The sequence below is a fragment of the Cheilinus undulatus genome, linkage group 20 (assembly GCF_018320785.1).
Source record: "Cheilinus undulatus linkage group 20, ASM1832078v1, whole genome shotgun sequence".
Lineage (NCBI taxonomy): Eukaryota > Metazoa > Chordata > Actinopteri > Labriformes > Labridae > Cheilinus > Cheilinus undulatus.
In genome coordinates, this window is record NC_054884.1 from 31,497,972 (window position 1) to 31,520,170 (window position 22,199).

Genomic DNA, 22,199 nt, shown 5'->3' on the forward strand with positions numbered 1-22,199 from the left:
CATTTTAAAACTGTTAAAGTTTGCATGTTTCAGTGAATAAAAAGAGCATAAACTCTGCTTTTTCTGTCTGTCTGTGTCGGATTAGGAATGGCTGGGCATCATCCACTGGGATGGCTGCTTTGATAACACCACTCTGCTGGTCTTCCTGAAGATTTGCCAGTCCAGCATTACCAACAGATGGCTTGGAATGATACTAGACTGTGACTGCCCATATTCCACGGCAATAAGAATAAAAAATGAGTTGATATTTGTAGCACATTTCTGATTAGGACCAGACTGTATGCTTCATTTTTGTGTATTCCTTCTAACGTTGGTGCTGTTATGAAATGCTGGTGGGAGAATTCCCAGTGGAGAATGCTCATAGTATTTCTCTTTTTCTGTATTTTTAGAGGGTCCTGGTTGCTGTCCAGCATGTCTGGAAAACGTCTTTTGGGAATAAATTATTGCTGATCAAACACAGCTCTGTCTTTGAAAGAAAACCTCTGCAGTGTCAGCAGTCTGACAAGAAAATAACTGGACAAAAATAGAAAAACAGGAGAGAAATAAATAGTTATACACACTTAAATTATTCAAAAAAGATCTAAGCATGGTCCAGTGTTGCTTATCGCCGAGAATTAAGGTAAAGTAAACTTTGTAATTCCATGGATTAAGCAGTTTCACACTCACGTTAATCCCGTGTTATACCAACAAAGAATTTGTTCTCCTAAACCTCCACAGGCACAAACTAAGAAAGGATTAGTGCAGAGAAAGAGGGGGATTTAAACGCTGTTAATACACGGATTGGAATTTTTTAACTTGTTTAGTCAATGCAAACACCCCTTTAGGTGCTAAGTCTGCTCAGTAAATACATCATGATCATGGCACAGTCAGATTCAAACTAACTTTATTGATCTACTGCTGCTTAAACACCCCAAATCTAAGACTGCAGTCATCATTCAGCTGGCCATTTTCTCACCCATGGGCTCTCTGTATTTGCATTTAAAACACAAATGTCCTTTAATTCTCTCTAACAAAGATACAGTGTTAAGAAAGTTGGTAAATCTCTCTTTTAAACACTTCTTTCTTAGGATCTGATAATAGAAATCATGCATCTCTGACTGGCTTTAGAAGAACATGAACTTAAAGCAGTTACAGACTCCCATAGTTCCCTTCTATGCTCTCACAGACCCAAAACAAAAAGTCTTTCTTACTTTACAGCCATGTTGCCACAACTTCTTTTCCCTGGGAAGACAAAGATCAGATTTTAGTGTCACCAGTGGCTTCAACTAATGAGGAAATACTCCTAACAATAAAGAAAGCAGAAAGATCTTCACATTTGTCACCTGTTAACAACCAAACAAAGCTCAAAAAAGAGTTGGGGAGAGAGTAAAAGCATGGTAAAATAAACTCTTGCTAGGAATCTGGTAAATAACCTCATCAGTTTAAAGTCTGTCTTGCTTAAATTTATAAGTAACTGACTGACTTGTGCCAATGTTTTCTGGACTTCAGCTCTCAGACGCTAGCTCTTGCATATCACTACTGTAAGACGCTGCCTCTGTCAGAGAAGAAATAGACACTGAAACTTCTATTCATCCATTTTCTATACTGCTTATCAAATTTGGGGTCTGGGGCAGTAGCCTATCCCAGCTGTCATTGGGCAAGAGGTGGGATACACCCTGGACTGGTCGCCAGTCAATCACAGGGCTGACAAATAGTAACAAACAACCAGGCACTTTCACACTCACACCTACGGGCAATTTAGAGTCACCAATTAACCTAACAAGCATGATTTTGGTGGTGGGAGGAAGCCAGATTATTGGAAAGAGCCCACACATCCAAGGGGAAAACATGCAAACTCCGCACAGAAAGGCCCTGACCAGGAAGAGAAGGAACCTAGTGCTGCCATGTAGCCCAACACTGAAACTGGCAAAATAAAATCAGATTAACCTTCCAGTTAGGGTAAAGGTAAAGTTTAAAGTAAAAATCTGGCCTGCAAAACCTATTACAGAACACTCAATAAAGCTGAGTAAACAGGCAGCTTACAGGAAAAAGCTTGGCCTCCATGAAAACACTCTACTGCTAAAGCTAATTAATCTATGTTAGCTTTGTAGCTTTGTGTACTGAGGTACAGTCATATTTGGATAGAGAAGGGCCTTATGGGTGCCAGTTTAGCTCAGCGGGTAGAGCAGGAGTCGTATTCCAAGGCTGTAGTCCTCAACGCACTGGTCGTTGGATGATGTCTTTCCTCGCGCTTTCTCCCCATGTTTCCAGTCCCCCTTTAGCTCCTAGATAGATAGAGGCAAAAAAGCCCCAAAAATAATCTGAAACAAAAAAGGGCCTTCCCCAAACTGTAGCATTGTCCAAAATGTCTTGGTATCCTGAAGCAATAGGTTTGTCCTTCACTGAAGAACCCATCCCATAAAGCTCCTCCTACACAGAGTTTGTGCTTACATTATTGCCAATAGAAGTTTGGAACCCTTTAGCTATTGAATCAGCAAAGCATTGGCAACTTTTCGCACCATTGTTGACCCCACTCTGTGAATTTTTTTGGTCTTCCGCTTCATGGCTGAGTTGCTGTTGTTCCTAAATGCTTCCACTTTCTAATAATATGACTTGTAGTTGGCTGTGGAATATCCAGCAGGGATGAAACTTCTCAATCTGACTTATCACAAAGGTGGCATCCTTCTCTGAGCTCAAATGTTTGCAAATGGAGACTGCCACGTGCTTGATTTTATACTTGTGGCAACAGGTCTGACTGAAACACCTGAATTCAAGAATTAGCAGGTGTGGCCAAATACTTTTGTCCACAAAGTGCACTCCTGTCAATAAGTAAATTCTCCCACTGTCTTTATATACTGGGACAAGGACAGTAGTCTAGTTTAATGGCGTAATTAAGCTACAACCATAGCTGGACGTGACTGTGCATCTAAAGGTACTGAGTAATTATTGTACCGTATGCACTATTTTCCCACACATTTTTTGGCTGTCTTCTGTGCCAACACGGCCAAAATGATCAGCTCTCTGTGTTTAATTTATCAATTTTCAGAGCTGTTGAGCTCATATCTGCAGATTGAATGGGAGAGAGAGTGGGGCGAGTTATTGTCAAAGGCAGCAGAAAAGGAAAAGAGCAGATCAAAAGCAGCTCAACATAATATTTACAACAGTAAACAGTCTGCAACAATGATGCAACTGCTGAAAATCTGAGTGCAAATATGAACTTTGCGGTCGTCTCCTACAAACACATGATTGTTGTAGCTCACGTCTCCAAACATCTGCGGTGGATTTATTCACACGGTGTGAGGCTGGAGTAAAAGTAAGGCCTTCATTGTAAAGACTCACTCTCACAGGTGGGATTCCTCCACACCTAAAGTTTACTTTGTGGGAATATTTTGGAGGCCGCAGCTGAAAAAACACACGTGACAAATTGAGTGTCTTCTGGCTGTTTGACAGCTCTGGATTTGAAAAGCACACAGAATATCTTTGACTGGGTATCAGGAGTGTTTAACTCAGATTTGGGTTTTTGGTATCAGCCCCCTTTGACGGGCATCCATCATGAAATGCAGAGAAAAAACTAAAGCGACCTTATTTTGACTTTTCATTCATATCGGTCTCCTTCAGCGGAGACAAAGCAGCACATTGTTGAGATACCTGGGTAATCATGAGTCTCTGGTGCCTCTTGCCTTTTGACCCCAGCTGTATTATCCACCCTACTCCCTCTCTGTCTTATCCTGAGTGAGAAGGCTGCTCTGATGGTGAATGTAGAGAGAATTATGACATACTGTAAAAATGACCTTGGCACAGATTCCTCCCTTACAACCTTCACTGCATATCGAGACACATCATTTAGAATATGAGGTAATATTCAGCAGGAGGACTAAAACTGTGATGCATTGCAGACTTTATGTGCAAATCGTGCTTAGCTGATTGCTATTCCATTTTTAATCCCCTTAGAGATGACAGCATAAACACAGAATTTAAGGTGTAGAGATGTGTGATTTCTGAGGCTTCCTGTCTGAGAAAGTACGACAAGAACCAGACATTACCTCCTTAATCCTGATTAAACATGCAGCATAATCAGGCAAAGAACTGAAGAATTCTCAGCACTGTTTTAGCACTTTTCTTAAACACCATGCACAGAGGAAGAAAGTTTGCAAGAACCATGAAATATCCAAAACAATCGTCAAAAAACAAAAGGGATAGCAACATAAAAACTTGCACACTTAACAAAAAATTGAATTGTGATACGTTTTTGCAAATTAAACAAATAAATTCATAGACTAAAATGAACTTAAACAATTCAGGCATGATGTTGAATTATTTATAGGGTGGTAAAATGTATAAATGTGCTAGCATGGTTATACTCTTCTTCTCTTTAGTAAAATCGGCAGCACTTAATTTTAGTGGGTCCTAATTATCTAGTAATTTTTTGGTAATAACAGGTAATTATATTGTTGTATCTCAAGACTAAGTGGCAATTCCCTAGTAATAACTTGAAATTTTACTAAGTAATAACTCAGTAATATTAAGGTAATACTGACATATTTGTTAATGTATTGATAATAAGGCAATTCCTTTTAAAATTGTGGCAGCTTTCTAGTAATAAGTTGGTATTTTACCCTAACCATAACCCTTATCATATCGTGGTATTTCTCTGCTAATTAAATGGCATTTTGCCAAGTAAAAGATGATAGTTTTTCTTTCTTTATTTCCCTGGTAATTTCTTTATTTTGGTCCATGAAATTAAAATGAGTCCTTCCTGAATAATTTTTAAGGTTAGCAGGGTAGGAGTAGGGGTTAGGGCTAGGGTAGGGTTAGCGTTAAGGTACAACACCACCTAATAACCTGAGAACTGCCACAGAATTACAAAGAATTAGTTGACATTATTACCAGGTAAATACTTCTGTAATATTACCATATTTCAGAGCTATTACTTGGTATTAATGCCAACTTATTAAGAAGTAATTACCACCTTCTTCTTGAGAAATTTAACTTTAACGTCAAGAGTGAAAACAAATGTGTGTGGAAGGTCCAGCCACTGGTTAATCAGTATTCCTGTCTACCATTACACCAGGAAAACAAAAGACCACTCCAAGCAACTCAGAGAAAAGCTTTTTGAAAAGTATAAGTCAGGGGATGGATACACAAACATGTCTAAGACACTGACCATCCCTCAGAGTTCAGTCAAAGAGGGGGTATATGCCTTTTTTCAAGGCTTTACACCATCTCTCTGATACCCACGTAGTAGCATTACATGATTTACAGCTCAAAAAACTCCTCAAGTTTCTCACACTGGTGTCCTGAAAAAACCCTTATTTTAACCTCCGTCTGAAACACTTAGTTTTCGCTGCTGTCTCTTTAACACCCCCCCTCCATGGACCTGCTTTCCTCCGATTTGCCTATTTTCCGGAGGCTAGCCGGTGGCAGGACTCAATGTTTTGTGCCCGCCCCATCCAATATGGCTAATTTGCTGTGCTAGTATTTGTAAACTTTGAATGAACCGGTCCAACTGAGTAAAATATGGTGAATTTTGACATACGTCCGTACGTGTTAGACCCGGAGTCTGATCTTGATAGTTTGGAGAGAGAGGGGGAAGAAAACCAGCAGCAGAGCGGACAGAGCGGGACGTATCTGTCTGGTAAGTGTTTAATTACTGCATTACTAAATGGCTAAATGACTAAAAGGCCTTGTGGGGGCGGTCTGTTCCACTTTGCCGGCAGCACGGACGAACCAGTCAGGAGATTTTATTGTGATGACCTCATCAGTTCGCTCCCTGTTCGCTCCATCGAAATCTCTTCTCGGGAAGATCTCGTAGAGATTCCCAATGAACCATTTTCATCAGTTTACACTCTAATTCCAAGATTACTGCCACATACGTTTATCTTGCGGTTTGAAAATTTGCATACGTGAAGTATGGACACCCAACATTGTGACTTTATATTTATGTTTTAAAAATCGGAAAAGTATAATAACCCCTCTTTAAATTCAACAGCAAAAAATGGGAGAAATATGGCACATGTCTAAATCTGCCCAGATCAGGCCATCTTAACAAGCTGATTGACAGTGAAAGAAGAAGACTAGTGAGAAAGGCCACCAACACATCCATGACTACCCTGAAGAAGTCACGAGCTTCAGCAGCTGAGATGGGAGAGACTCAGCATACAACTGCTGCCAGTCAAAGCTTCATGGGAGACTGGCAAAAAGGAAGCCACTGTAGGAGAAAACTCAAATTAAATCTGGACTGGAGTTTGCCAAAAGGCATGTAGGAGACTCTTGTCAAGTGGAAGAAAGTTCTCTCTCGCCATCAGACAAGTTGTTATTTCTGGCAGACACCGATCACTGCACATCACCAAACACATCATCCCCACTGTAAAGCACAGTGGTGGCAGCATCATGCTGTGGGGATGCTTCTTGGCCAGCCCTAGAAGGCTTGTAAAGGTAGAGGGTGAAATGAAATATAAGGTGGTAAATGTAGATATAACATTATGAGATGATTTTATAAAATAACAATCGAGGTATAATTGGGCTGCATAGTTGGGTAAGAAATGAGAGAAAAAATACAAATGAAGGGAAATGTAATAAATGTATAAAAAAATTCCCTGGGAGAAAAGGAAAAGGTGAAAAAAGGAAAAGACTTTCCTTACTACTCATTTTCACTTCTGCTCTTCAGCTAAACAAAGAGAAACACAGATACAGCACGAATTCCTCCCCTGGACTTCTCAAGGCCGCGTCCTTTATTAGTCAAATCGGTGGCAGTTGTTTGGCAGACGGAGTGAAACTCTGATTAGTCTCATACCTCCGTACTGTAACACCTCCAACTTTACAGCTGGAGCTCCACACAGTCAATAAAGGAGCTGAGAGCTTCACGTAAAGTGTCTCTGTGCATGAGAAACATCCCAACACAGTATAATGGTGCCTTTGTGAGGCTGTGGCTCTAATATGGAACTTCATCTGTCTAAATCTGTGCTGGGAACAAATTAACTTTGTCATCCTGGCTTCGTAAGGTGCTGGACGTATTAATCATTTCACTTCAACAAGCTCTAGGCCAAAAAAATAATGTTTGCATATGTTTAAATATGAGCAAATGAATATGGCTTTGATTGTGTTTTCTCTCCTCAGTGTAATGAGCAATCAGACTCGTTAATTCAACTCATATTAAACCACACAGAGAATTCCCCTGATGGTTACCCTCTTAGAAGAGCTTTCCAATCAGACTTCAGTGCTAACAGTTTACAAATGCAACCATGAAGAGCTGCCAGACGTTGTTTAACAACGAGTCACATGGTAGGTTAATCAGTACACAGATTTGAAGCTACTTTACTGTACTTTAAAAATATGAAAACGCTTCTAGATTTCCACACGTCTTTATGTTTTCCACTTCCTCACAGATGGGAGGCCTTAGAAGTCAGTTGCTTATTTTCACACATTATCCTCTGATTTCATGCTCAGGTGGGGTTATAATGTTAACTTGCCTTAAGATGTGTTTATACAGATCAAAGAAGATAGAAAATTTGCTTCGTTTTCATAAATTCTCTTTTCAAATGAAAAACACAATGGAGAGGGAAAATTTGAAGGAACATTATGCCAGTTTTGTTTACATTGCATTAAAGAGCATCATGCTGGTCGTATACAACAAGTAACAAAGCAGTTTATAAAACTGCGGCTAATGCTAACTGCCATTTTGTAAGACTTTCTTGTAAACATGTCTATATTTTGAAGATTTTCTGTCACAGAATGATTTTTTTCCACTCTCCGATCCCCAAGACATGGGAGAACAAGTTTGTGCAAAAAATAAAATAAATAATAATAAAAGGGTTAACAAATAATTAAACATTTCAATAAATGTTTGAAGGTTTTAACTGTGCCTGATGTTGCTGCTGCAGGACAAAGCACAATAAGCTCTCACCTGTGAACCTGACACCAGATGGATTGTTTGTTCACAGTCATCTGGGAAACCTCCCATACAAAGTGTTTGGAAGGCAAGGACATTTCAAAAAATTCTCCTAAGGTGATTGAATGAACTCTCTGTCTCTTATAGTCAAAATGGACCAATCAGAGCAACAGGACAAAATGAGGTCATAGGCATGTGCAGTTCTAGTAAGTAACCTAAGCTCAGCAGTAAAGCGCTGTCATAGTTTACCAACTAAGGAACCTGTTTGTGGGTCAGACCCATGCCAGGTCTGTAGGGAGAAGAGCAACAAAATCTTCCCTTCCGAGGAGAGCTTTCAGTGTGGCTCTGTGCTCTGTTTCAATAAAAAAAAATGAGGCCCAGTTCTGATAAAATTGTTGCTATACTATAGCTACATCACAACTATTCATTACACCAGCAGCAGATGTTATTATCAAGACAGTCTGGCTGCAGACCATAGATTTCAGATGCCCCTTCTCAAAGACCGTTACTGTAAGATGGGGCCTATGTCAGAGCAGAATTGCCAAAACGTTCTGGTACAGGTCATGTACAGTTTTATTTCTTTTAAACACAACTTTCTTCAAAAATAAAGTCTGTTAGTTACATTAATGAATCAACCACATTGCAAACATCACAGACTGAGCAGCATTTTATGAAAACAGAAAACAAAGAAAAAGGTCCGACCCTGGATAAAATCACTGACTTGTTTTAGAAGAAGACCAAACGTTGGCTCACTTTAGCTTTATTAGCTTCGGCTAAGGCTAACATAGTTGTGCTAGCTACAGTGTCTACTTTACTACATAAACCAATGCAGCTAAGTTAGCTTTAAAAATGTGAGCTTCAGCAAATGTAGCTACATAAGCTATGTAGATAACGTAGCTTCATAGCTAGATAGCTTTGTAGCTTCATTACTATAAATATCCATCAGTTTCAAAAATTTTAGCTTTATATCTGTTAGCTACATAGCTCTAACACAGCAAGCGGAGCTACAGAAGCTATTTAGATAACATAGCTTCATTACTATAGATATCCATGGGCTTCCAAAATTTTAGCTTTAGATCTGTTAGCTACATATCTCTGTTAGCTATGTAGCTTAGACAGCAAACAGAGCTACATAAGCTATGTAGATAGCTAGATAGCCTTGTAGTTTCATTACTATAGATATCTATGAGCTTTAAAGGTTACAGATACATAAGCTGTTGCTACGCTAGAAGTGTTTTCATGGAGGACGAGCTTTTTTCAAGTGAGTGTTTATGCGGCCTTAATAAATGTTTTGTAAATAGGTTTTACAGGTCAGGTTTTTGACTTTTAACTTTTGGTATCCTAACTTTTACCTCAGCCCTTACTCTAAACTAACCAAAAGTTTAATCCAAATTTATTTTGATCGTTTCAGCGTGCATTTCTCTTCTGATAGATGAAGAGTCTCACAGTAATGGTCTGCAAGAGGACCTGAGACCTACTGTCTGTGACCAGACCCCTCTTATCTCTATCTGCTTCCAGTACAACTAAACCCCACCTGTAGCTACCGCCTCACTCTCCTAAAATGATGCTGATTGGTCCATTCTCATACACGGCACAATCGATTTAGTTCAGGGCTTTGCAAGATGGATCTGCCTGATGACAGACATGGAATCTGGCCAGTCTATCTGCCTCACTCACCTAAGCTTTAATGATGAAGAATTTCTAGCCCTTTTCCTTCCAAACAGCAGCATTATTAAGAAAGACACATGGTAGGTGCATTAAGCTGTTCATGCTTTCTTCATCCTGGCAGCAGTGTGAGGACAAGGAACTTCACTACTGTAGACAAACTGGGATGGAAACATCACTGAAGCCGAGCAGATTTCACTGAGCAGCTACTGTGCTGAGCTCCCGTTTCCTCTGCTGGTGACATGACTGACAGATATGAGATAAAAACACAGGCATGTAAGGTGTAACACAAACTTTCTTTCATGCATAATCCCAGTGGAAGGTAAATAAGCCTCGGCTTTAATATGGATTCATTTTTCTTTTATTTGCATCATCTGTCATTGGAGTTGCTGCACGTCACACCCAGTTATTGATAAGTCATTAACACACATTTCTCCAATAAAAACTGGCAGGCTGTCCTAACCTGTTGTCTTCGTAATGAAAAATGACAATCGTGCACATCCCTTTGATTGATTAGTGCGTGCAATTACTGTCTGAGTCATAGAGCTGCATGAAAAACAGCTCCCATCCGCTACACTGTGTGACATTTTAATCTAGCAGCAGATTAATGGGACACCAGTAGAGTGGAGAATATCCCACTATTGATTTTTCCTCCTCTGATGAATCAAAAGCCTATGTTTTAGTGACAGCTTTACCATATATCTAGTCCGTATTTAAGTGTAATGTGAATAAAGGCGAAGAGACGGCTGCTACTGTAGGAATGTGTCAGCATTCCTCGCTCTGATAGGACACCCACGGTGGCGTCTGAGCAGGCTCATCAGACGTCTCCTGTTCTCGGCCTTATTTCTATTAGAGCAGACATCTTCACATATTTGTTTGTGGCTCGAGGCAGTGCTAAATTTTCTGGTGCCCGCTGAGGGGAAGAGTAAAGACAGGGGTTCATTGGCCCTGCTGATTTACTACTCAAGTTTAATTGGGTTGTAAAATCAAATCCAGAGTTGTTTCAGGAATGCCAAGATGCGATTCCCGGGCTTGTTTACAGGAGGAGCCGAGCAGTCAAGGACGGGGACAGATAGGGAGTGAGAGAATGTGAGATTGTAAGGGAGGAGGAGGTGAAGTGATGGTGGGAAAGCGAGAGATAAAGGGCTTGTTAAAGGAGAGGGAGCAGGGAGAAGAATGGAGACAGATGGGGAGGACGAAAGAGGAGAGGAGAGGAGGAAGTTGAACTAAGTTTGGCCCATCATTTATACGCCTGTGCTGCTTCACTCTGATTAAAACCGCCTGTGATTTATTTCAGATCTGCCTCGGCATGAAACAGGCAGCAGCTCTGATGTGTGAGACAGAGGAAAAAAAAAAAAACAAAAAAAAGAGGGAGGCCCACACAGAAAAACAGCCACTGTACAAACGCAGCTGCAGGATACATACACATGTAGCAAAACAAGAACTGATGTTGAACTTGGAATTAACCGCCTAGAGAAGAGGGTTTACAACCCAAACGTTGCGGGCCTTTAACACATCCACAAACACAAACAGTGCATATTTTCCCCTGGCGTTGTGAAAATAAATGGCGACGGTGAGGCAGAGTTTTCCGGCGGCGCTTGCTCCAAGCGGCTGGATTGGGCGATGGAAGCAGAGGGGGATTTGAGGATTTTATCGGCGACGAGGGGCTAATTTGCACATGATTAAGAAAACACACAGTGTAAAGACTCTCAGCGACACAAGAGATTCAGCGGGGAGAGCGGGCAGTGGAGAGGTTGACACGGAAAATGAATAGAAGAGAGAGAAGGGGGGCGGACATGGAGACAACAAACCTTCTTTAAAAGGACTTGAAGTGGAGTACCTTAAAGCAGCTCTTACTTACATTCATTACCAATGATTAGACGTAGATTAGAAACTAACAGAGCAGTAGATTAACCCAAATATTTATCTCCGTCTAATCCTAGCATCATTAAAATGTCATTACACAAGAATACAGTATTGAAAATCAATAGGGAGGCCATTGTTCATGTTGAAATGGTAGTTTCAGTGCATGCACGCAGACATTTTTTATTTTCTAATGCTCCCACTGAACTCCTGAACCCTCATTACCCGCTTCCACTCAGTCCAAAATATCATTCCTCTCTCTGATCATTTACATATGCATCAAACTGTTATTATTTCTATTAGGATTATGAGACCCCAGCCTCGCATCCCGTCCAAAGAGCACTTAGGGGTAATTAGGTGTAAAGCTTCAGAGTGAAAAAGGTCTTATTTAGAGAGATACCCATTTGACTCCTTAGTATTAGACATTTCTGCTTATTAGTGTGGCTCTTCCAAGAAGCCCTTCAATTTTTACGTCTGGTATTCTTCCTACATTAGTGCCGAGTTATTAAGAAAGAATAATGCATTTATGGCCTATACTGATTTAAAAATCTGCTTCTTGTCAGTGAATTTACATATAGTTAGGAAAAATTGCTTTATTATATTTTTCGGACTAAAACTAGACTTTTAAAAGTCCTTTAAACATGTGGTGCTGGTTTGGCTTTCACACTGGGTGCGTGGCAGCTGCATAACAGCTGTGACACTGCTAGATTTTTATTTTGGTGTGCATTTTAACAAGTCACTGCTTTCAGACTGTCTGCACATTCAGTAGTGGATTTTGATTTTACTTCTGTCCTCACTTGACCTTTTCATTCTTGCTAGCATGAGAGGAAAATATTCTAAATAAAATATAAACTTAGGCTGATCTCAAAGGTTAAGAGAGGTCTACCTGCATACATCTCTGAAAGCCACTCTCACAGGCCGTTTATGAGACATGTGACAAACTTAACGGGACATTTTCAGTTTTATATTAAAAAAAAAAAAAAAAGAAAGAAAGAAAAAAAATCAAATTTGTTCACAAAGAAGTCTGGCAGTTAGAATAACTTTACTGCAAACATTACAGACTAAGCAACATTTCAGAAATAAATCAGGCAAAGGTCTAGATTATTTCTAGACCTGTTTTAGAAGTATTTAGACAAACCGTAGCTTGCTTTTGCTGTATTAGCTTTAGCTAAAGCTAATGTAGATAGGCTAGCTACACAATTTTTATTACTACATAAACCAATGTCTCTAAGTAAGCTTTTGCATAGTGAGCCTTAGCAAACATAAGCTAAAGTAGCTATGTAGTTAACATATCTATTTAATTTACAAAGCCGCGGTGTGAGTTTTAACTATGTTCCTATGTAGCTACACTAGCTTTGTTATCCATAGCTGAATTAGCTTTAGCAACATAAGCTTTAGCAGATACAATTAAGCTAACTTAGCTAGGTAGATAGCTGAGATACGTAGCTCACATTGCTGCTTTGAGGGTGGAGTTTTACCTATGTTTGCTGTTTCTACACTAGCTTTGCTATCATAGCTAAATTAGATTTAGCAACATGAGATTTAGCATACATATCTAAAGCTAAATTAGCCATGTAGATAACTTAGATAAGTAGCTTACATTGCAGCTTTGTGAGCTCAGCTTTAGCTAGGTTTTCTGTTTCTATGCTAGTTTTGTTATCATAGCTAAATGAGCTTTAGAAACGTGAGCTTTAGCAGACATAGCTAAAGCTAAATTAGCTTAATAGATGACTTAGATACGTAGCTCACATTACTGCTTAGTTAGCTTAGCTTTAGTTACATTTTCTATGTATCTATGCTTGCTATGTTATTTATAGCTAAATTAGCTTTAGCAACATGAGTATTAGCAGACATAGCTAAAGGTAAATTAGCTATAAAGATAACTTAGATAAGTAGCTTACATTGGTGCTTTGTGAGCTCAGCTATAGCTACGTTTTCTACGTATTTATGATTGCTACATTGTCTATTGCCATATTAGACTTTGCAATGCTAAAGCTACTATGAGAGTTCAGCTTGCCTTTAAATAACTTCTTTTCACAGAAATTTTTGACCAAATCAGTAGAATTTGTCATGGTGAAGATAAACACAGTAATGGGTACACCCTTGGTTTGTGCTTTTTTATGTAAAAGTTTCTTTTCTTTTTTTTTTAATCATCTTGCCTTTAGAAGATGCTTTAAATATGAGTTTCCCTGCCATGAAAGCTGTTGGGTGCAAATTGGAGCGGATACGCACTGTAGCCTTCAAGCAGGAAACACGCACCTGCTCAGAAGCAGCTGTTGGTAGAAAGAGTCGCCCGTATTCAGAGGTTATAGATCTTGGCGCACTGGTTGCAGGTTTGAATCCTTATCCTGATGTTGTTTGGTGCAAGTCTTCCCCCAATCTCTCAGGTCATATTTCTTGTCTATCTCCAGCTGTCCTGTCCAACAAAGAAAAATAGGCTGCTATAAAAACTAACCAACCAAAAACCAAACAAAACATGACAATAACCATAACTCACTGCATGTACAGAACATGTCAATCACCTTTATATCTTGTGTTTTGGTTCCCAATTTTTGCAGTGTACAAAAATGGCAGAGCTGTAAGGATATTGTTTTCATGATTTGGCATACAGCACAACTGGTTAGCTGCGTGCTTACTGGGACAAAGATATAATCCAGTTTAATGGCTTTATCGTCTCCTTGTGTACTAAAATCCCTGTTGAATGTATACAGGCTTTGAGTGGAGGAGACATTTGAAGAAGACAAAAGAAGCAAGAGAAGATAAAAACAAGTGGTCACTTTAAGTTTAAAAAAGAGAAACTCATCATTCAGGGGAAAAAAGTCTTTCAGTTGTAGAAATTGTATTCAAAAGCTGTCTCTGACGTCCCTTAATCATGCTTTGTAGCTGGATTTATACCCTAATCTACTGTACACTTCTAATCTTACACTATAAACACGCTAGCAGAATAGAAAGTACACAAGCAAAATAAAAGCATAAAGGACAACAACCTCCCTTTGCTGGTAAAGTAAAAGTAGGCCAGCTGTAAGTCTTACAGTACAGCGAGAGAGAAAAAAACCACCAGAGGCAGCCTGAGCTGACACTGAGGCTCGGTGATGTGCTACAAAATAGTTTACATTCGAAACATGGTGTTTCATTTAGCCAGATAAGCCGGGTTCAGAGGTCTGTGCGTGGAGCTCAGCCTCCCTTTGCTGTCAGTACAAAGCCGAGCTCAGAGGAGGAGGACAGAAGGGGAGAAAAAAGGGTGAGACAGCCTCTAATTAGTTATGCAAATCCTGAGCACTACTGGATTGAGAGTTGAAATGAAATTGCTCCTTTGGATCTTTTCGGCGTGTTTTTTTTTAAATCTTCGCCAATGTGACCAGTTAAGCAGGGGCAGCTTGAAATGGTGAGCAGGAAAGAGGGGAGGATGGAGAGGTTTCTTATTAGAATCAGTTTCTCCCAGCGCAACAATAAAACCCAAGTGAGCAAATATCCACACGCTTGCAGCACACAACATGCGTCTAAACGACCAGGCTGTCAAGGAACGGAGGTTTCATCAGTTTTCTGTCCATTATGGCTCAGTGCTCCCAGGAGGCTCCTAACCAGAGGGCTGAAACTGTTGCTGCTGCAGAAAAACACAAAGACGTGGAGGCTTGTATGGCACGGGCTTGTAGAGTCTTGTGGTAACGCCAAGATCTCCTTACACTATGGTCATTTTCACAAAAATTTGACCACTGCGCTATTGCTCTCTAGCATTTTACCACTAAAAAATTACATCATGGCAAGCTCTACTTCTGTTTAAAAAATCAGAAAATAGATAGCATTTTAGCTCAGACATCCTACCACAAATTTAATGGTACACTAGCAACGTTTAAAGTCAATAATACTGTAAAAGGTCTGCATAAAGTGAATATAATTTGATAGGAAGCCAGCTAAACTAGCATTGTCACTGTCTGAATATCAATTTAAAATTTTCACAAACAAATGACCCAGAAAAAGCAGCTTGAATGGAAAAAGCTTTGATGTCATCATTATTAAGTCAGTATCAGTGCAGTTAGCATATCGTCAGATCATATGTTTAACAGCCAGACAAGCTAATGAGCAATGTCGCTGACCCAAATAAAACATTTTTGTGTATAAAGAGTTGGCCATTTGAGTATCCAAAATAAGCCACTATTAATGTGTGAATTGTGAATTCTAGCTAAATGGCAAACAACATAACGGCCTAAGTGAGCTGACAACTCGATTAGCATTTGACCGATTGCTGTTAGCTAGCAAACTTCACTATCAACCAAGCATAATCTAGGTGACACTGCAGTAAACAAGCTAATGTTACTGTTATCTACCTAACAGCCTATAGCTGATAAGCAGTTAGCATTACCGCTTGGTAGATAAAAAATAAACATGTTCATGAACAAGTACTTAGCTGTGCTAAGTATGCAACACAAGCTGTTGTAGCTAAGTGATTTTTTTCATAATAAGCAGCATGTTTGACAACTTGGTTGCTAAAACTTACATAAACAACAGCTAAATTTAGCATTCAGTCAATTTATGTTAGCTAGCCAGCACTGATGTTAACTAGCAAATATTACCACTATCAAGCTAGTATTTAAAAAACAGTTTTAATGATATCTACCTGACATAACAGTAGAACAGCAAGTATCTATCATGAGCTGTAGTTGCTAAGACAATTGTGAATGGGGTGGGAAGCTAACAGCCTGCTAGCAATCTTCAAAGTTGCTAACATTGCCTAGAATTGACAGGAAGTTAGATTTAGGCTCCAGCAACAACATTAGCTAACTAACCCTAACTAAGCTATTAACGGAAAGCCAGTAATGTATGCCAGCAAAATGAAACGTAAATGTCATTGCATTCAGTTAATATAAGGTAAATACAGACCATGTGTTTGAAAACAAGACTAGCTAGCTAACTGACTGAAAGTATGCATTGTCGCAAATAAATGTTGGACATAGTGAGGCTACTGTGTGCTATAGTGGGGAGATGAAATATTAATGGAGTGTGATGCTTTAGTATTGCAATTTGCTTAACCATGTCACATTATTTGTACCGATCTGAACATGGTTCTGACCAATCAGCATCGTTTGGGGAATGAGGCGGCAGCTAGAGTTGGGATTAAGTTGTACTGTGAGCCAATAGCAATGGCTGCTGCCAGTATGGCAGTTAGCTTAGATGTAGCTATAGTATAGTGGCAGTTTTATGAGAACATTCCTTTATGAAACGAATGATTAAAGAACAGCACTGAAAGCTTTTTATAACAAAGATGTTTGGCTCTTCTGGCATCCTGCTTTGGCAAGAGGTTTGTGATCATTTATGGGGTGGTTTTGGAATGATGAACGTTCTGTCACATTCATGGCAAGCCAGTAAGTGGTGTAATGATCATCTGTCTTATAGACAACAATGTGTAATATTAGAAAACAATCCGTGTAATTCCCACTATCAAAAGGAAAGGGGTTTCATAAGGCGCTATATTGGGCCCAGTGCTTTTTACATTAGATATCAACAGCATTTAACTGCAGTTCCCATTTTATGCAGATGATACAGTCTTTGCTTTGCAGACACAGCACACCAAGCCCACAAAAATACAACAACAATCACTTGACGGATGGTCTCACGGTTCAACCAGACTGTGATATAATAGAATATCTTCCAGGTTTAGCATGAATTACTTAAGGTTCTATGATTATGCTAATGCTAAGGACATATTTTAAAATGCTTGACTACTCATATTACCAAAAAACGCCTCAAACCTCAAACCTCAAATTATTTTTTGAGCTGACCAAAGTATGATCTCAGTCATTCTTCTACATGATGTTTAATTCCATTATTCATGCTGCATCTACCAACTTAATTTCACAGTCAAAACTCTTTTCTTCTGCCATTAACCTCAAACAGCACGGCTGAAATCCTAGCAGCCGCTGTGGTGGGCTTTTTAGGGTCCTTGAGGGCCAGGGGTTAGAATTAAACCACGTAACAAGCCAAAGTGTGGCTGTACATTAATAAAAACTGGCCAACTCAATTTTCCCCTCATATCCCTAATCCTTAATGCTTTAGGGTTCTGTAGAGAGAGAAATAAGCCTCACTTTGTCAAGAAAAAGCTTAAATCCTGGTGGTTTTGAAAAAGCACGTTGTTGCCCTCTCATAAAAGTTTGAATGTAATTGGACCGGTGCGTGTCCTTAACCTCAGCAGATCAAAGGTTAGCAAAGCAGGTACTCATTTAGCATGTCAAGGATTAGCTGGCTCGGGACACTGGTCTGGCACAAGAAACGTGTCTGGATGAAAGTTACGTCCTGATGCGTGACTTATAATTAGGCTCTCGAGAGGAGAAAAGAGGAGAGGGCCGTGTGAGGCATCTCAAGCTGACATTGATGAGTTCGAGCTGTGCATGACACGAGGCGGCCCTGGAGGACAGCCTTCAGGTTTGTTTAGGGAGAACTGACATCCTGAGGAGTTGCCATATTGCAGCTTTTGGAGATGCTCCATCTGTTTGCACTGCTGCACACTGGAGCAAATAAAAAAGATTGATTTAAGTGTAAGGTAAACTGTTATATCTAGAGGGCACAGTGTAAACCAAAGCTAAGAAGGAAACAGAATCATCATGTTCACAGTATATCTCAATCATAACACGACTGTGCACTAAAACACCCTTTCCTTTAAAGGATTTCCCCGCTCCAACATCCTTGTTTTAATACGCTGCAAACAAAGCTAAAAGGGCCTTTTAATTCTATCATCTATTTCAAACTATTAGACAGCTACAATAATTGTATTGCTTCACATAATAATAGAAATATAGAACATGCATAAGTGAGCTTGAATTAAATGAGTGTACTTTATTGCAACCTAGGTCATAAGCCAAGTTTAGATTCATGATGCAAGGAGTTTAAGAACATGCCTGGGAAGAGTTGCAGCTGTCTGATGTTGCATGCGATTCAGATCATAATTTTGCAGCCAGCTGGTGTTTTGGATGTTGCAAGCTGATAATTGGGAAATGGAAATCTAGTTTTGATAAGCATTTATTGTTCTGTTTTAACTTTTCACATGGAAACTACAGCTCGCAAACCGGTCCCCATCATCAGCTAGACACGTAAGCAGCATGCACAGTGCCATACTAGTGAATATGTAAAAACTGAAAAGGCTGTAGGAGCTAAATTTGTTTCTGGAAAAAGTAGTTTTCTTAGCAGATATCTCACATATAAAAAGACTGAACTAGCAAAGCAGGCTGTGAAATTGTGCTGCCTTGCTATGATGGTGATGACAAGGGGGAACTAGAGATGAATCACTCTCACATCCATCTGGTAAACCACTCATAGACAGCGTTTGGGAAAGGGCAGAGCCTTTGAAAGAAAAACTCGGAGGGTGATTGGATAAACGCTCTGTCTGGCAAATCTTTACGGGACAATCAGAGCAACAAAACACGTGACGTAGCCGCTATCAAGCTGCGCCCCTACTGCACTCCATAGAGAACTGCATAACGCGAACCATGGCTACTGTAGACACGTCAGTACACGACTTTTGTCGTTTTTGAAAAGAAAACAACTCACTGATGTTATATTTTCTTCTTTTAATGAAGAAATGTCATCAAGTTCTGATAAAACTGATGCTTTAGCAGCATCCACACTAATGTCCTCCACCATTATTGCACCGGTCTCTTGTTGCTCCTTGCTTACGTCATGACTCCGCTGCGCCTGAAAGTACTGTCCCTCGTTGCTGATTGGTCCTGTCACTTTCTAACCGGGCCCAAATGGTTCAGACGGGAGCTTTGCACGATGGATTTACCAGTGACAAACACAGAAACGGGTGTATTCATCTGCTTTGCAAGGTTACTTTCATGCATCCTCAAACAGCTTTGGCCATTATCATCATGATAAAAACAGAAAAAACAGTGAAAGTGCAGAAATGTTGGTCTTGTAAAGACAGTTATTGTGCAGTAACTTGAAAAAAAAATCGCTTTTAATTGAGTGACCGTGAGAGTGATTGCTATAGAAACAATGCACAGTTTCCTCCAAGCCCAACTGTGTGAACTCACAAGCTTTTACCACCAATTTCCACATGCTCCCTCTCCAGTCAATCAGTGTTAATTTTGTCGACTAAAAGTATGAATACAACTATTTGTCGACAGACCATTTTTCCATGACAAAAACTAGACTAAAACTAACAAAAAGGGATCCGTGATGACTAAAACTGACAAAAACTAAGCATAGTTTTCAGGAAGATGACTTAAACTAAACTAAATTGTTTTGACTTTTTGTCAATTACAACTAGACTTAAACTGAAAAAGAAAGAAATGACTAAAATGTGACTAAAACTAAAATGCATTTCATTTGAAGACTAAAACTAAGACTAAAATTAAAAATAGCTGCCAAAATTGAAACTGCAGTCAATTAGAGCAGTTCTGCCTACGCCCCAATCCGGCACCAGTGCGTCCCTGAAGCGCCACTCCGCACTGCTTACTTGAGATCCGCTGCTGGTCTATTTTCAGCCTTAGAACACAGCAGAGCAACAAGCAGTTTTAAGTTTCAACTAGTCTTGCTTCAAATCTTTGGTCTTAACAGGGCTTTTACTTTCATATAACCCTTAGTCCCAATTAGCACATTGTATACAAAAAGAGTTTTGGCATGTCACCATATCAATCTTGGCCTCCTCGTAGCCATCCACTGAGTCCATCTTTGGTCTGTCACGGCTGGGCTGCGGTTGTGACAGTATGCCCATCAACTTAGGCTTAGGACCTTGCTAGTGAACTAGAACCTCTACAGCTAACGGTCCAATTTCCAGACTTGGCCCAAGTGGGACTCAGCCCAGCAACCCTCTGGTTTACAAGTCCTTACAGGATGGGCTACTGCCACCCCAACTAGCCAAGCACTTGAGTGAGTTTGCCTAAGAATTACTCATAGTTTTCATGTGACAACACACTTTTATGGAGCTGCCCCCAGGTGGTGCTCATGCCTGAGATTGATGATGAATTCGTTGGCCTTCAATTCCCAACAGGCTTTTTTTCAACACTTGATAAAAATCTGTGGTTGAAAATCTGTGGACCCCGGTGGAAATTCAGCATAAAGCAATCTCATATAAATTCAGTGTGTACTGTCTAAGATTGTGTTTTGAAGTTTCTGTTGTAGCTGGTGTAAATATGCTGACAGAACAAGTTGCAATCAAAGTTTGTAGCAACTTCTAGTCAGAAAATTGCATTCACAATGGCTTCTGATGTCAAAACAATAATGTACTACTTTGTCTCCAGCAGCAGAACAGTAAACAGAACAAAGTACAGAGTCATAGGAGGAAATAGCATGAAGTAATTAGATGTTTCAGTGCATCACTATCATACTTTAAGGTTATTTTTACAGTCAGAGGTGCTACATGACCAGCTTTATAAAATAGCCTTACCCTTCCTCTGCCCTGCCCTCTAAGTACACGGCAGCCAACACTCTCAAAGGCAAGATGGTAAATCAGTGAGGACAGTGACAGCTGAGGATGTTGTTATGTCCCATATGTGTACTCCATGATCATGTGCAAAGGTTCATACGTGTCCATGTGTTTGTGTATGTCATGACTGGGTGTGGCGTCTACGGCCTGTAGACGAGACAAGGGATTCATCCTGTCTGACTGCAGCTTATCACCGGACTGGCTGTCACCTAATGAGATATCACAACCACCCTGCTTTTAGAGGACAGGAGACATGAGCATAAACAGAAGAATGACTGTTGACTAACCAATGATTTGTCTAGACGAGTTCACAGGTGTCTTATGACTGTCTCACTTTTTTGTTGATTTGACTTTGAAGCGTGGAGGGGATAAAATAACAGGTCAAGAAATTAAGCCAAGCAACATTAAATGTCAATAAATGCAGTACCTAAAGTGGCCACTTGAGGCTGACCGTATAAGCAAAGAATTTCCATAGCAGAAAAAGTGATTTGCACATGTAGGGGTGTAGTTTTTAGCTGGTTCCTTTGGAGGCATGAGCCCTGCCTCAGCTTCACCTCTCTTCCTGTATCTAAAATTGATGGTTTGGTTAAGTTAGAATTATGGTGACCACCATTGTTCAGCTTCATAACATCTCTTCAGACACCCGTAAGTGATGTAGCTGAGACTATGTCCATATTTTATGCAGGCTCTGGTCAGCACCTATGCATGTTTATGCCATAACGCCCACCTTTGTGGCTTAAAAAAGCATGTTTATGACCTAAAAACGATTTGGTCCCTGTGGCTCGTTATTCTTTTAACTCTAGGGGTAGATAAAGTTCAATTTAACTGTCATCCATCTATTCTACATATCCAGCTCAGGGTCGGAGGTAGAGAGGGAATCCAAGCATGCTCAAACCCACACCTATGGGCAATTTAGCTTGTTGGCAGGGAGAATATGCAAACTCGGAAAGGCCGAACCAGAAATCTTCCTGCTACGAAGCAACAGCATTAACCTCCAGGTTCCACCTGCTCCGCCTGTGCCGTGATCTGCTTGTGAAGTGCAATGCAGAGCAGAATGCTCCCTTTCTACTCAAAATTTGCAACTCCAGTGCACGTGCTCTGTTCTGTCTCCAGCATGTCCCAAAAGCGCCACTTTGCTCTGCCCCACTTGAGATACACACCAAGTCACCCCTTGCCAATCCATGTAGAGATCAATCCAAATAGATGGTAAAGTGTACAAAGCATCTAATCAACTTCAGCATACAACACAATGCATGGACTCCAGATTGTAAATCACTTGACCAAAATTACGTTTCATTCTGTGGCACAAGCAAAAGTCATCAAGAGGTCAGTAGGTCACATAGCTACGACAGCACCATTGACAGAGAAATGCTGACTTCTGAGGCA